At 43.9% G+C, this 12,300-nt stretch overlaps 1 pseudogene; it reads right to left on the bottom strand.

The window, feature by feature from the left end:
- Nucleotides 1–6,474: 6,474 nt before the first annotated feature.
- Nucleotides 6,475–7,790, bottom strand: LOC147984701 (uncharacterized; annotated as a pseudogene).
- Nucleotides 7,791–12,300: the final 4,510 nt, after the last annotated feature.

Here is a 12,300-nt window from a genome sequence, read left to right as displayed (position 1 = left end):
AGGACGGACAGTTGGCCAGTATGTGGAGGACTTTAGTAAGTTAGCACGTTATGCCCCAGATGACGTCACTACAGATGTCGCTAAGGAGGAGAAGTTTCTGGAAGGACTGAATGATGAGTTGAGCATGCATTTGATGGTAGCAACCTTCAAACAACTACCAGGAGTTGGTAGATCGTGCTCTTATGATTGAAGGGAAGCAGCAGCAAATTGAGAATCGCAAGAGGAAGTATGGACAAGGAAAGTACACTTCAGGAGCTCAGCAGAAGCCACGTTTTACCCCTAGACCAGGAGGACATTTTCAGCATACCCATGGAGGAGGTAGCTCGCACAATCACAATGGCACCAAGAATGGTAATGGGAATGGAGGAAGCAATGGCAAAAATCGCACCAACCCATCAACCCCAGCCAAGAAGGACCTGAGCCAAGTCACTTGCTTTAAGTGCCAGAAGACCGGACATTATGCCAATGAATGCCCTGAGATACAAAATGGAAATGGCAATGGAAGTTCTGGGAAGAAGCCGAACCCTTTCAACAGGGGACAGGTGAACCACGTTAGCGTGGAGGAGGTTGAAGCTCAGCCTGATGCAGTAATAGGTAAGTTTTTTGTTAAGTCATTTACTGCACTCGTTCTTTTTGATACTGGCGCATCGCATTCATACTTCTCAAGGGGATTTGTGGATAAGTATAACCTATCAACCCAAGCCCTTAGGTCACCCATGTTAGTAACCTCGCCTGGAGCAGAATATATGGCTAGTCGATGGTGTGATCGGTTACCATTAAGGATTGGTAACTATGTTTTTCCCTCAGACCTAATAGTATTGGAATCCCAAGGATTGGATGTGATATTAGGCATGGATTGGTTATCAAAGTATGAAGAAAATATTGAATGCGCTAGTAAGTCAATTTTGCTTACCACACCAGAAGGGAGAAGGATCAACTATGTATCCTAACATGTGCCGGAGAGGACTCAAGTAAATTGCTTAACGGGAGTTGTGCAAGAGGAAGTACCAGTGGTAAGGGAGTTCCCTGAGGTATTTCCAGAGGAGTTGCCAGGCATGCCACCGGATAGAGATATTGAGTTTTTGATTGAGCTATTGCCAGGCACTGGGCCAATATCAAAGAGACCATATAGGATGCCAGCAAAGGATTTGGTAGAAATTAAGAAGCAGATTAAGGAGTTACTGGATAAGGGATATATTCGCCCAAGTTCTTTGCCTTGGGGATCGCCAGTACTTCTAGTGGAGAAGAAGGATGGATCGTTAAGGATGGTTGTTGATTATCGAGGATTGAACGAAGTAACGATTAAGAACAAGTACCCACTACCAATGATCAATGATCTGTTTGATTGATTGCAAGGAGCTAAGGTATTTTCCTAGATCGATCTGCGATCAGGATACCACCAGTTGAAGATTTGAGAACAGGATATTCCTAAGACAGCTTTTACTACCAGGTATGGGCTGTACGAGTATACTGTTATGTCATTTGGTCTGACTAACGCACCTGCCTATTTTATGAACATGATGAACAAAGTATTTATGGAGTTTTTCGATAAGTTCGTTGTAGTGTTCATTGATGATATACTGGTTTATTCGAAGAATGAAGAGGAGCATAAGGAGCATTTGCGTTTGGTACTTGGAAAGCTCAGAGAACATCAATTATATGCCAAGTTCAGCAAATATGAGTTTTGGTTGAAGAAAGTAGGATTCCTCAGACACGTTATATCTGGAGAAGGTATAGCAGTAGATCCCACCAAAGTAGATACTGTGACCAAGTGGGAAGCACCAACTACCGTCGGAGAGATCCGGAGTTTTCTTGGACTCGCCGGATACTACCGGAGATTCATTGAGATTTTCTCAAAGATTGCGAAGCCTATGACGGCGTTATTAAAGAAAGATACCAAGTTCATATGGACGGAGGAATGTGAGGCTAGTTTCCAGGAGTTGAAGAAACGCTTGGTTACTTCACCAGTGTTGATTTTGCCAGATCAGACCAAGGATTATGAGGTGTATTGCGACGCTTCACGTCGAGGACTTGGAGCAGTGCTTATGCAGGAAGGGAGAGTTGTTTCATATGCCTCAAGACAACTGAAGCCTCATGAGTTGAATTAAGCCACGCATGATTTGGAGTTAGCAGCCGTAGTACATGCTTTGAAAACCTAGAGGCATTTCCTCATTGGAAACCACTGTGAGGTGTACACGGATCATAAGAGTTTGAAGTACATTTTCACACAGAATGAGTTGAATCTCAGACAAAGGATATGGTTGGAACTCATCAAGGATTATGATATGAGATTGCAATACCATCCCGGAAAGGCTAATGTAGTAGCTGACGCATTAAGCCGTAAGAGCCATGTCAATACGTTAATGACGGGAGAAATACCCAAGGAGTTAGCAGAAAATCTTCGTGAACTATGTTTGGAAATAGTTCCGAGAGGCTATGTAGCAGCATTGGAGATTCAGTCAACCTTGATGGATAAAATCAGAGAAGCTTAGAAGACTGACAAGGAGATTGCCGCTATAAAGGAGAAACTGAACAAAGGAAAAGCTAAAGGATTTCGTGAGGATGAGCATGACACCCTATGGTTTGAAGACCGTGTTTATGTACCCAATGACCCGGAGATCAGAAGGTTGATTCTGCAGGAGGCACATGATTCACCATATTCGATTCACCCAGGAAATACCAAGATGTATTTGGATTTGAAGGATATTTTCTGGTGGACCGGAATGAAGAAGGATATTGTGGAGTATGTAGCAGTTTGTGATGTATGTCAGAGAGTAAAGGCAGAGCATCAGAAGCCAGCAGGATTGTTACAACCATTGCCGATACCCGAATGGAAGTGGGATAAGTTAGGCATGGATTTTATCACGGGATTATCCAGGACTCGTTCAGGCTATAACTCGATTTGGGTTGTAGTTGATCAATTGACGAAGGTAGCTCATTTCATCCCAGTAAAGACCACTTACACTAGTGCTAAGTTGGCAAAGATATATATGACCAGGATCATATGTTTGCATGGAGTTCCAAGGAGTATCGTATCAGATAGAGGAACCCAGTTTACCTCAAAGTTCTGGAAGCAGTTGCACGAAACTTTGGGTACCAGGCTAGAATTCAGTACAGCTTTTCATCCACAGACAGATGGACAGACCGAGAGAGTCAATCAGATTTTGGAGGATATGCTAAGAGCTTGTGCGCTAGATTACGGATCTAGTTGGGACGACAATTTGCCATATGCAGAGTTCTCTTACAACAACAGTTACCAAACCAGTTTAAAGATGGGCCCTTTAGAAGCCTTGTACGGAAGGAGGTGCAGGACACCGTTGTCATGGGACGAAGTTGGAGACCGCCAGTTGTTTGGACCTGACTTGATTAAAGAGTCTGAACAGAAGGTGAAGTTGATTCGCGATAGGCTGAAGGTGGCCTAGTCCAAACAGAAGAGTTATGCAGATTCTAAACGCAAGGAGACAGTTTACGAAGTCGGAGATAGAGCTTATCTTCGAGTATCTCCACTTCGGGGAACAAAGCATTTTGGAGTTAAAGGACAGTTAGCGCCATGATTTGTAGGACCATATCGAGTTTTGGAACGTATGGGAGAAGTGGCCTACAAGTTGGAATTACCTGAAGGATTGTCAGGAGTTCATGATGTGTTCCACGTTTCCTAGTTGAAGAAGTGTCACGCAGAGATGGCTGTCATACCATTGAGAGACACCGTGCCTTTGGAAACTATTCAGTTGGATAACGATTTTACCTACGAGGAGAGACCCGTTAAGATTCTCGAGTTTGCCAATCGAGTCACTCGCAGCAAGGTTATCAAGTTTTGCAAAGTTCAATGGAGCCACCACACAGAGGATGAAGCCACCTGGGAACGAGAGGAAGATTTGCTCAAGGACCACCCTCACCTATTTTCTAGCCAACCCGAATCTCGAGGGCGAGATTCACCTTAAGGGGGGTAGGTTTGTAACATCCCAAATTTTCAATTTGGAATGTTATACATTAGATCATCACTGCATACCATATTTTTATTTTGCATTTTGGTTAATCCTAGAAATTCTACGCAACTCAATGACCCACGGAGAGAGTTGGGGATTTTGTTATTTTCATATTTGAGTTTTCTCAAATTTTGAGAATAGGATCATTTGATTTTAATTATTTTATCATCAGTTATTTCTATTACAAAAATATGAGAGAGGGAATCAAATGACTTTCCCAAAATAAAAAAATATTGAGGATTTAATAATAGAATCAAATAAGATTTTATTTTGGAGTTTTTCTATGTTTTATTTGAATTTAGGAAAAATGTGCGTTTTTCAAAATTGCATTTAGGCCCCAAATAAATATTCACCTTGTGAGGCTTGATTTTAGAAGCCCGTGAAAATTTATTTCAGAATTTTTGGAGTCCGTTTAGTATTTCTTTTTATTTTTCTTCTGCGCGTAATTAAGAAAAACGAACCGACCTACGGGCCGTGTCCGACTAGGACTCCGGCCCGTGGAGGCTTTATATAGCCGGGGGGAGGCCCAGCCGAAACCCTAGCCAGCCCCAGCCGCCCGAAGCCGCCGCCGCTGCCGCCGCCGCCGCCCTGCCGCCGCGCCACGCCGCTCCGCCGCGCCGCCACCGGACGCCGCCGCCGCACGCCGCCCGAGGTCCGCTCCACCTCGTTTTCCGCGCCGTTTTTTTTTTTGAAAAACCGTTTGGTTTTTCTGTCGGTTTTTTTAGTTTCAGTTTTTTAAATAGATCGGTTTTCCGGTTTATTTAAATAGCGAGCATTCGTCCGTTCGTTCGTTCTAACAAACGTTCGTCGTTTTTCTTTTTCTGGGATTAAAGCCACGATTTTTTCTGATCACGATTCCTGATCCGACTTTCGTTTTAGTATAACTTTTCGGTCGTTTATCGGAATCAGGCGATTCAAGCGCCTGGAGTTTCGTCTCGAAACCCTCTATCCGCTTAACCAACTTAAACAAGATTTTGCTACTGTAAAAATTGCCCTAGATCCATATTTGTAGAACGAAGTTGTTTTCTTTCGCCGTTTGACTTTCGTTGTTTCGTTCAATTTGATTCTTTTTGCAAACCATAGTTCTCAAGTTGAACCTTCTGGTTAGATCTCTTATTTGAGTTTTACCTGTGCATTAGATGAGTACTTATTGTATGCTTGTTTGTTTGTCTGCGATAGAATACCCGGAGTGCGCCGCTTGTTACTTCGAATCTCTAGGTTTTGCGGATCATCAGCAAGGCAAGTAACACTTTGATCATACCTTTTCTACTACCCAATTTTATTGCATTAGATCAAATCCTCACACATTGCATGATTAGGATCTAAATAAATTGTGGGATGGGAAGTAGTTGAGGTAGTACCTATTACCTGTTTATTTTCAAACCTTTGGGAGTTACTTCCGTGTTTGCTTATTATGCCATGCTATGCTAGTAGACGTGGATTGGGTGAGTGATATCCATGACAGATGTGAGTTTTGTTAATTAATGGTTTATCTAAGGTGGCAACCTAAACACACATCTGGGTGGATTGAGGCACCTGGGTATCCCAGGACTTGCCTGTTTTCTTTTGGACCGCCACCCAGGCTCAAAGGGATCATGAGACTATTCATACTAGAAACTTCCGTGTGCAGCCACAAGCTATTATGGGCTCTAGCATAGTTGACTAAGTCGTGCGAACTCTTACATTGGTAGACTAGCAGATGTAGGGGATGTAGGTGGTATGGTCAACCCGATCGTAAGGTGCTAGCGCTTCTGAAAGACTATGTCTCGGTCATCCGTCTTTTCAAACACCTTGTAGTGCGAGAAACCAAACGGAGGCGATCGAGTCTTGTGGGGAAAAGTGCGCAAACCTCTGCAGAGTGTAATAAACTAATCATGGTTAGCCGTGTCCCCAGTTATGGACATCTTGAGTATCTAGTACCTGGATTATCATGTGAATCTCAACATTTTACTCTAAATTAATTTTGTTGGGTTTGTTTAATGTTGATGCTTAATTGGGATTGAGGATGCTGTCAACCATTCTCAATGTTTAACAACTACCATGATAGTTAAATAAAATCTATTCCTTTGTAGTAGGGAAAAATTGGCTTTACGCAAAACAGTAACCATAGAGCTTTCCACCAGCCAAATATGCATATAGTATAGCTGTTTCATTCCATTACTCTCTATGTGTTACCTTGCCAGCATATTCCATGTGCTGACCCGTTTCGGGCTGCAACGTTAATGTTGCAAACTTTTCAGACAACGATTAAGGAGTTTTTAGGTCGTGGTTCTATACTCAGTGATGCTGTTGGAGTTGATGGACTCACTTATATTCCAAGCCTTCCGCTATTATTGTTATTAGATGGCCGTATGCCATATTTATTGTAATAAGTTCTCTTTTGAGACACTCGATGTAATAAGTGTGTGATTGGTACTCTGCTATAATTCCTCCAAGTACTGTGTGGTGTCAGCATTACTGATCTAGGGATGACACCGGAGCACAGAGATCAGACAGTTTGAGGTTTGGTCGCTGCAAGCTGAAAATGAAAGATCAAAGAAAACCATTAACACACTACTTCCGATATTACAACAACCCTATAATTACCTTCTGGAACCTCACATCCTTCATCATGTGTGTCATCCTCGTTGGCCTGAGGAAGAGAAGGCGGTACCTCACCGGTGTCATCCTCGCGGTTTGTTTGAGCAGTAGCTAGTCCATCATATGGCATGAAACGGTTCCATCCTATCTCCCCGCGGGGAAAAAAATAATGGATACACCAAAGGATCATAGCATCCATAGTATGCTCTGATATATACAGGACAGTCCCCTTCTCCATACACAATAACACTTCTATCAAAGGTGTTGTGTGGGTCACTCCCTTCAACCCACATCGCAGCCACCTAAGAAGTTGTAGGAGCATTGTACCTTCGCTGATCCAGTTTTATATCTGTGTTTAAAGAAATCCTATACTCTGCCAAGTTTGGAATAGAACCGATGCTCTTAAATATGTCCACATAGCGATTGTTGGCTAGTATCCGCAAAATATTTCATATGAGATTGATATCAAGATCTGGAGACCGCTTCACCCTATGCTCCAAGGTGTCATCTGTATCAAAAATGTACAACTGCAAATGCCTAGGTCCTTGACCAGCAGGTACCAAATGGCCTAGACGGTGATACAACTGACCATGCACACGGAATGTGTATATCCCAGTCCTGGCCGCGCTGCTAACCTGATGGTCAAGGGTGACTCCAAGACTTGTGAAGGAGAAGTGTGAGTTAAAATACTGAATGTGTTGTCTAAAATATTTTGCATCATCGTCATCTTGACTTGTAAACAACCGTTGCAACTCTTGAGGAACATCTGGGATAAATAATTTGACCTTCCCTTTTCTGCAACAGAAGGCTGGACCCTCATATTGGAATCTCATTGCTCCATAGTAGTCGCAGTCACTCACTGTCTTCAAAACATGATGCCTCTTCGGTAGTTTTTTGTAGATATTGTCATAAGGGTCATCATTCTGTATAGCCAAATCAGCAGTAGCTGTCACTCTATATGACTCGAAGTGATGACCTACAAAGTCATGGACAAGAATGACAGTGATGTGCAAAGTAATAAGAGTATGCAACTGAAATGTAACTGAAATTTGTTGTACAACCCACCCTGTGCAGTAAATATCCTGTATTCTGCGTCATCATCATCGTATAGTATATCTTCCCCATGCATGTCGTCGAAGCAGTCTAGGAGCATAATAATGGCGAATGAACGGAAGTCATATTAAGTAATACTGGACAAACAAATATGAATATTATACCTTCCATTTCAGTAGTGGGTTGAATTGGCTCAAAAATTCCAGATACATCGAACTCTTCTTCGATGTGGATGGCATTTGGGATACATATAAAGCGGTACAATGAAAGTGGTTTAAATGGTTTGGGTCAACAACCAAAAGTCTATACTAGAAGGCATATATACGGTGAATTACCAGAAGGCATGCATGTCCTCGATATGGAAGGTGTACTTGGTGAGTGCATTTTTTATCCATCGACGACATCAGTAGTGTTAGATTGGTTGTGTAATGGTCCAGTATGCCGTCGTGCTATCTTATATGTACGATTCCGACACAACACAACCTCTTTGTCATGCATTGGCATGTTTGCATATTGTTCCCTCATACGACGTTGTTTTTTCTCAGAAGATGCATCTGGCAAGATACATGTACAGGGAAATTAGGTAGATGTACTCGGAAAGGACATGCAATCAACATATACGACAAAATTAGTTTGGGTGAGTACACACCTTTCGTTTCACTGGACTATCCAGATATAAAACTTCTGGGCAGAAATCTTTCTTGTCCTTGCATGTCATGTATATGTTGAACGTGCACTGTACCTTGCTGGCAATTCATATTAGCTCGTTGGTAATTCAGATTAGTGTGCATCCAATCATTATCATCATCATCCTCCGTGTTTAGCATACCACCATCGTATTTAGTAATATTACCAAGCGAAACATCGTCATGGAGAGTCGCATTTTGTTTTTCCTGCCGGGACATCCTACGCTTCTTCCTATATTCTTCTTTTTTTATCTTCAGATAGTCTAGCAAACCAACCATGACCACTTTGTTTTTTGTGTCCCACCGTACAAGCTGCAACTTGAAGACAAGAAAATCAGTGAGAGATCACATAGATTACATTTTCGATTGGTGCAGATATGAGATATTATGTGTGGAAACTTGAGGAGCAGGGAATTGAGATACATGAACACCCAAACTTTTTGTTGCAGCTTTCTTTTCTAGTCGGGCTATCCGGAGCTTCTCTAGGTGTTCTGCTTTCTTATCTTGGGACAGACGGGAATACCACCCATGTCCACTTTGTTTTTTGCATGTCTCTGCAGGTTGATGATCAGTAGTACCGGAGGCTGCTGCTGTACTTACTTTCCATATGGCAAAATTGAGAAATGAAAGTGACAAAATATATGATTACATCGTCTGACAGCCAAGGCAATGAATATATAGCAGATAGGGGGATATTACCTGTGGAAAATTGAGTGGCAGGGGATTGAGGTACATCAACATTCACACCTTTTTCTATAGCTTTCTTTTCTAGTCGGGCCATACGGAGCTTCTCCAGGTGCTCTGATTTCTTCTCTTGGGAAAGATGGGCATACCACCCCACCTTGTTTTTTGCATTGAACATTGCTATCTGCAGGTTGATGAGCAGTACTCCCAGAGCTTGCAAGTGTACTCACTATACATGGCAAAAAAGAGTGAAGGAAACAGAACCATCATGATTGCATCCTCCATGAAGCAATGAAGAAGTAAAGTTCCGGAGGTAAGGAATGTACCATGTTTGTGTGTGTTGGTTATATTGCTGAATGGTGTACGTTCCGGAGACAGAATAGAAGGATGGTCTTGAGATAGTTGCTGACATTTCGCAGCAATATGTCAGGACCCCGATTCCAAGTCACATCGATCTAGCCGGTAACACCTCATATCACATTGCGGCCTCACGCACGGTATCCCCACGGGTGTCGCCTTACCAAGGCCCGGGACCGTTTGCGCCTTTTGGCTCATGTATATGATAGTGTCGCTAGAATCGATATGACAGAGAACCCGGCCCGACATGGCTAGTCGTGAACCCAAAGCGGCACTAACCTATGGGAACAAGCATACATGAATCACATCGAGCATGTCGGTCAGCAGCGTGTGAATCCGGGCTGTAGCACTGGGCTAACAGGACTCCGGGAACCCGGGCTGTAGCAGGCTAGGCAGGACTCCGGATGTCACCGCGTGACTTTCCCCGAAGGGACAGACACAGGAACGAAGTGAAGCACATGCCGGCCAGTCAAGTGTCCTGAGCAGCAGTGCTGGGCTAACAGGACTCCGGTGAACCCGGCTGTAGCGGACTACTATGGCTCATGGAAGCACTAGACTACATTCCCCCATAAGAGAGGCTGCCAAGGATAAACCACTAGATTGTTGGATCCCACACATAACAAGCATTTCAATCATACACACAATATGCTCGATATGTGTAAATACAACATGGCATCACAACATAACTCTAAAACTCAAGTATTTATTCATTAGGCTCCGAGGAGCGAGATATTACAAACATGGGTCTCATGACCCAACAATCATAGCATACAAGTCAAAGCACATGCGGAATCTTATCATGTCTGAGAACAGACATCTACAAATGAAAAAGGCTAAGAAGCCTGACTATCTACCAGATCCTGCCGAGGGCACAAGATCGTAGCTGAGGTATCAAGCTAACGTCGAAGTCCACGCGGAACTACTAGCGAGACTGAAATCTATCTACAAAAAACATAAATTAAGCAAACGTGAGTACAAAGGTACTCAGCAAGACTTACATCTGAACTAGCTACATATGCATCAGTATCAACAAGGGGGTGGAGTTTAACCGCGGCAAGCTAGCTTTGACTCAGTGGCTAACCTAACCTACGACTGCAAGCAACTCTTTTGAGGTGGCGCACACGATTCCACATATTCACCATTCAATACACCGCTATGGAACCGCTCCCGTCTCCCTACGAGAAGGCCATCCATAGCACTCACACTTGTCTTGCGAGTTTTAAAGAATCCACTTTCACTTTTCTATGAACTATTATAGGCAACCCAGAAGTACATTACCGCGGACACGGCTATTCGAATAGATGATGTTAATCCTGCAGGGGTGTACTTCTTCACACACGCTCTCACCACTTACCGGCGTTTACACGACATGTACTCAGCAACCTTCAAGCGGAAGCCCAACGAGGGTGTCGGCCACGGCCTACCTAAACACTCAAGTCTCTAGTACAGGTTTATCGCCTATCCAGGTTCCATCCGCAGGGAGTCCGGCCGAGGTTTCCACATACGGCCCCGAACAATGTGAATAGGGTTCCCAAGACACCAAACGGGCGCCCGGTACACCGTGCCATGGTGTATCTACCGCATCATAGTCCACCCCTGGGTTCAACGCTACGCACGGCCGCCAACACATAACCTACAAACACCAGAAACTAGTTGCAACTCCTGGACAGAGTACGAGGGTGATTAAGAAGCTGAGAGGGTCCATTGGTTTCGGGCCCAATGCGTGGTAGTAACTGTTTCATGGATCACAAACACAGAACTCAGTTCCTGAGGACGGCTTCAATGAGACAACCCACCATGTACTCCTACATGGCCTCTCACCGCTACCTTTACCAAATCGTGTTCACACATTTAGCTCTCAACAGTAGGACATGTTCACACACCTCCGATTCATTCCCGATGAATCAGACCTGACATGACTCTATGCAATAGCAGGCATGACAAGCAAACATGAATGAGTAGGCACATCAGGGCTCAAACAACTCCTACTCATGCTAGTGGGTTTCATCTATTTACTGTGGCAATGACAGGTCATGCAAAGGAAAGGGGTTCAACTACCGCAGCATGTAACAGTTGAATCGTTGTTGTCCTAATGCAGTAAAAGAATCGTTGTTGTCCTAACTATGAATTCAATAGTGCATTATCATGTTTTGGACTAGACAGTGAGGTTAAGTTGTTCAAATATGCATGAAAATGCCATATTCAGATTCCTTGGATTTTTCTGATCATTTTTCATATATAATTTATTTCATTTGGAGTTACGGTTGAATTTCTATGAATTTTAGAAGTTTATACTATTTTCTGGAATTTTCTAAACCTTTTCTGATTTAATCAAATTTCAGAAAATAGTTACACCGTCAGCATGACGTCAAGATGACGTCATCAGGTCAACACAGCTGACCGAGGTTAAACCTGAGTTGTGGGTCCCACATGTCAGTGTAACAAGGTCAGCAGCAGAGGCTGACCAGTGGGGCCAGGTCAACGCTGAGGTGGCAAGGTCAAGCTGACCAGTGGGCCACGGGCATTAGCTTAATCTAAGCAGGGGGATAAACCTGTGATTAATTAAGGGTGGGGGCCCATTTGTCAGTGACGGAGGAGGTTAGTTAGCCCCGTCATTAGTACTAATGACGGTGCCACATCGGCTGCCGCCGGGGATGGTTGCCGGCGAGCACGCAGCATGGCAGAGGGTTTCGGTTTCGCGCTATAGGGCATGGATCAACGAGCGGTTTGCGGCTATGGGAAGCTGGAAATCTCGCACATCTAAAGGAGGCAACGGCTCGCGCCGGAGTGGACTAAATCGACGGTGGCGACAGCTTTTGCGGCGGCCGGAGTTCGGGTTAGTTTGGGCTCGGCATTAGGGTGCTCGGGAGGAGGATTTGCTGGGCGTTCCAAGCTCCTGGGAGCATGCATGGAACGGTGACGCGCTCGGTTTCGAGCCTCTGTGGCTGCAGCAA

This window comes from Triticum urartu, chromosome 2A (assembly GCF_056163025.1).
Source record: "Triticum urartu cultivar PI428250 chromosome 2A, HENAU_Tu73, whole genome shotgun sequence".
NCBI lineage: Eukaryota > Viridiplantae > Streptophyta > Magnoliopsida > Poales > Poaceae > Triticum > Triticum urartu.
This window is presented reverse-complemented; position numbering and strand designations above follow the sequence as displayed.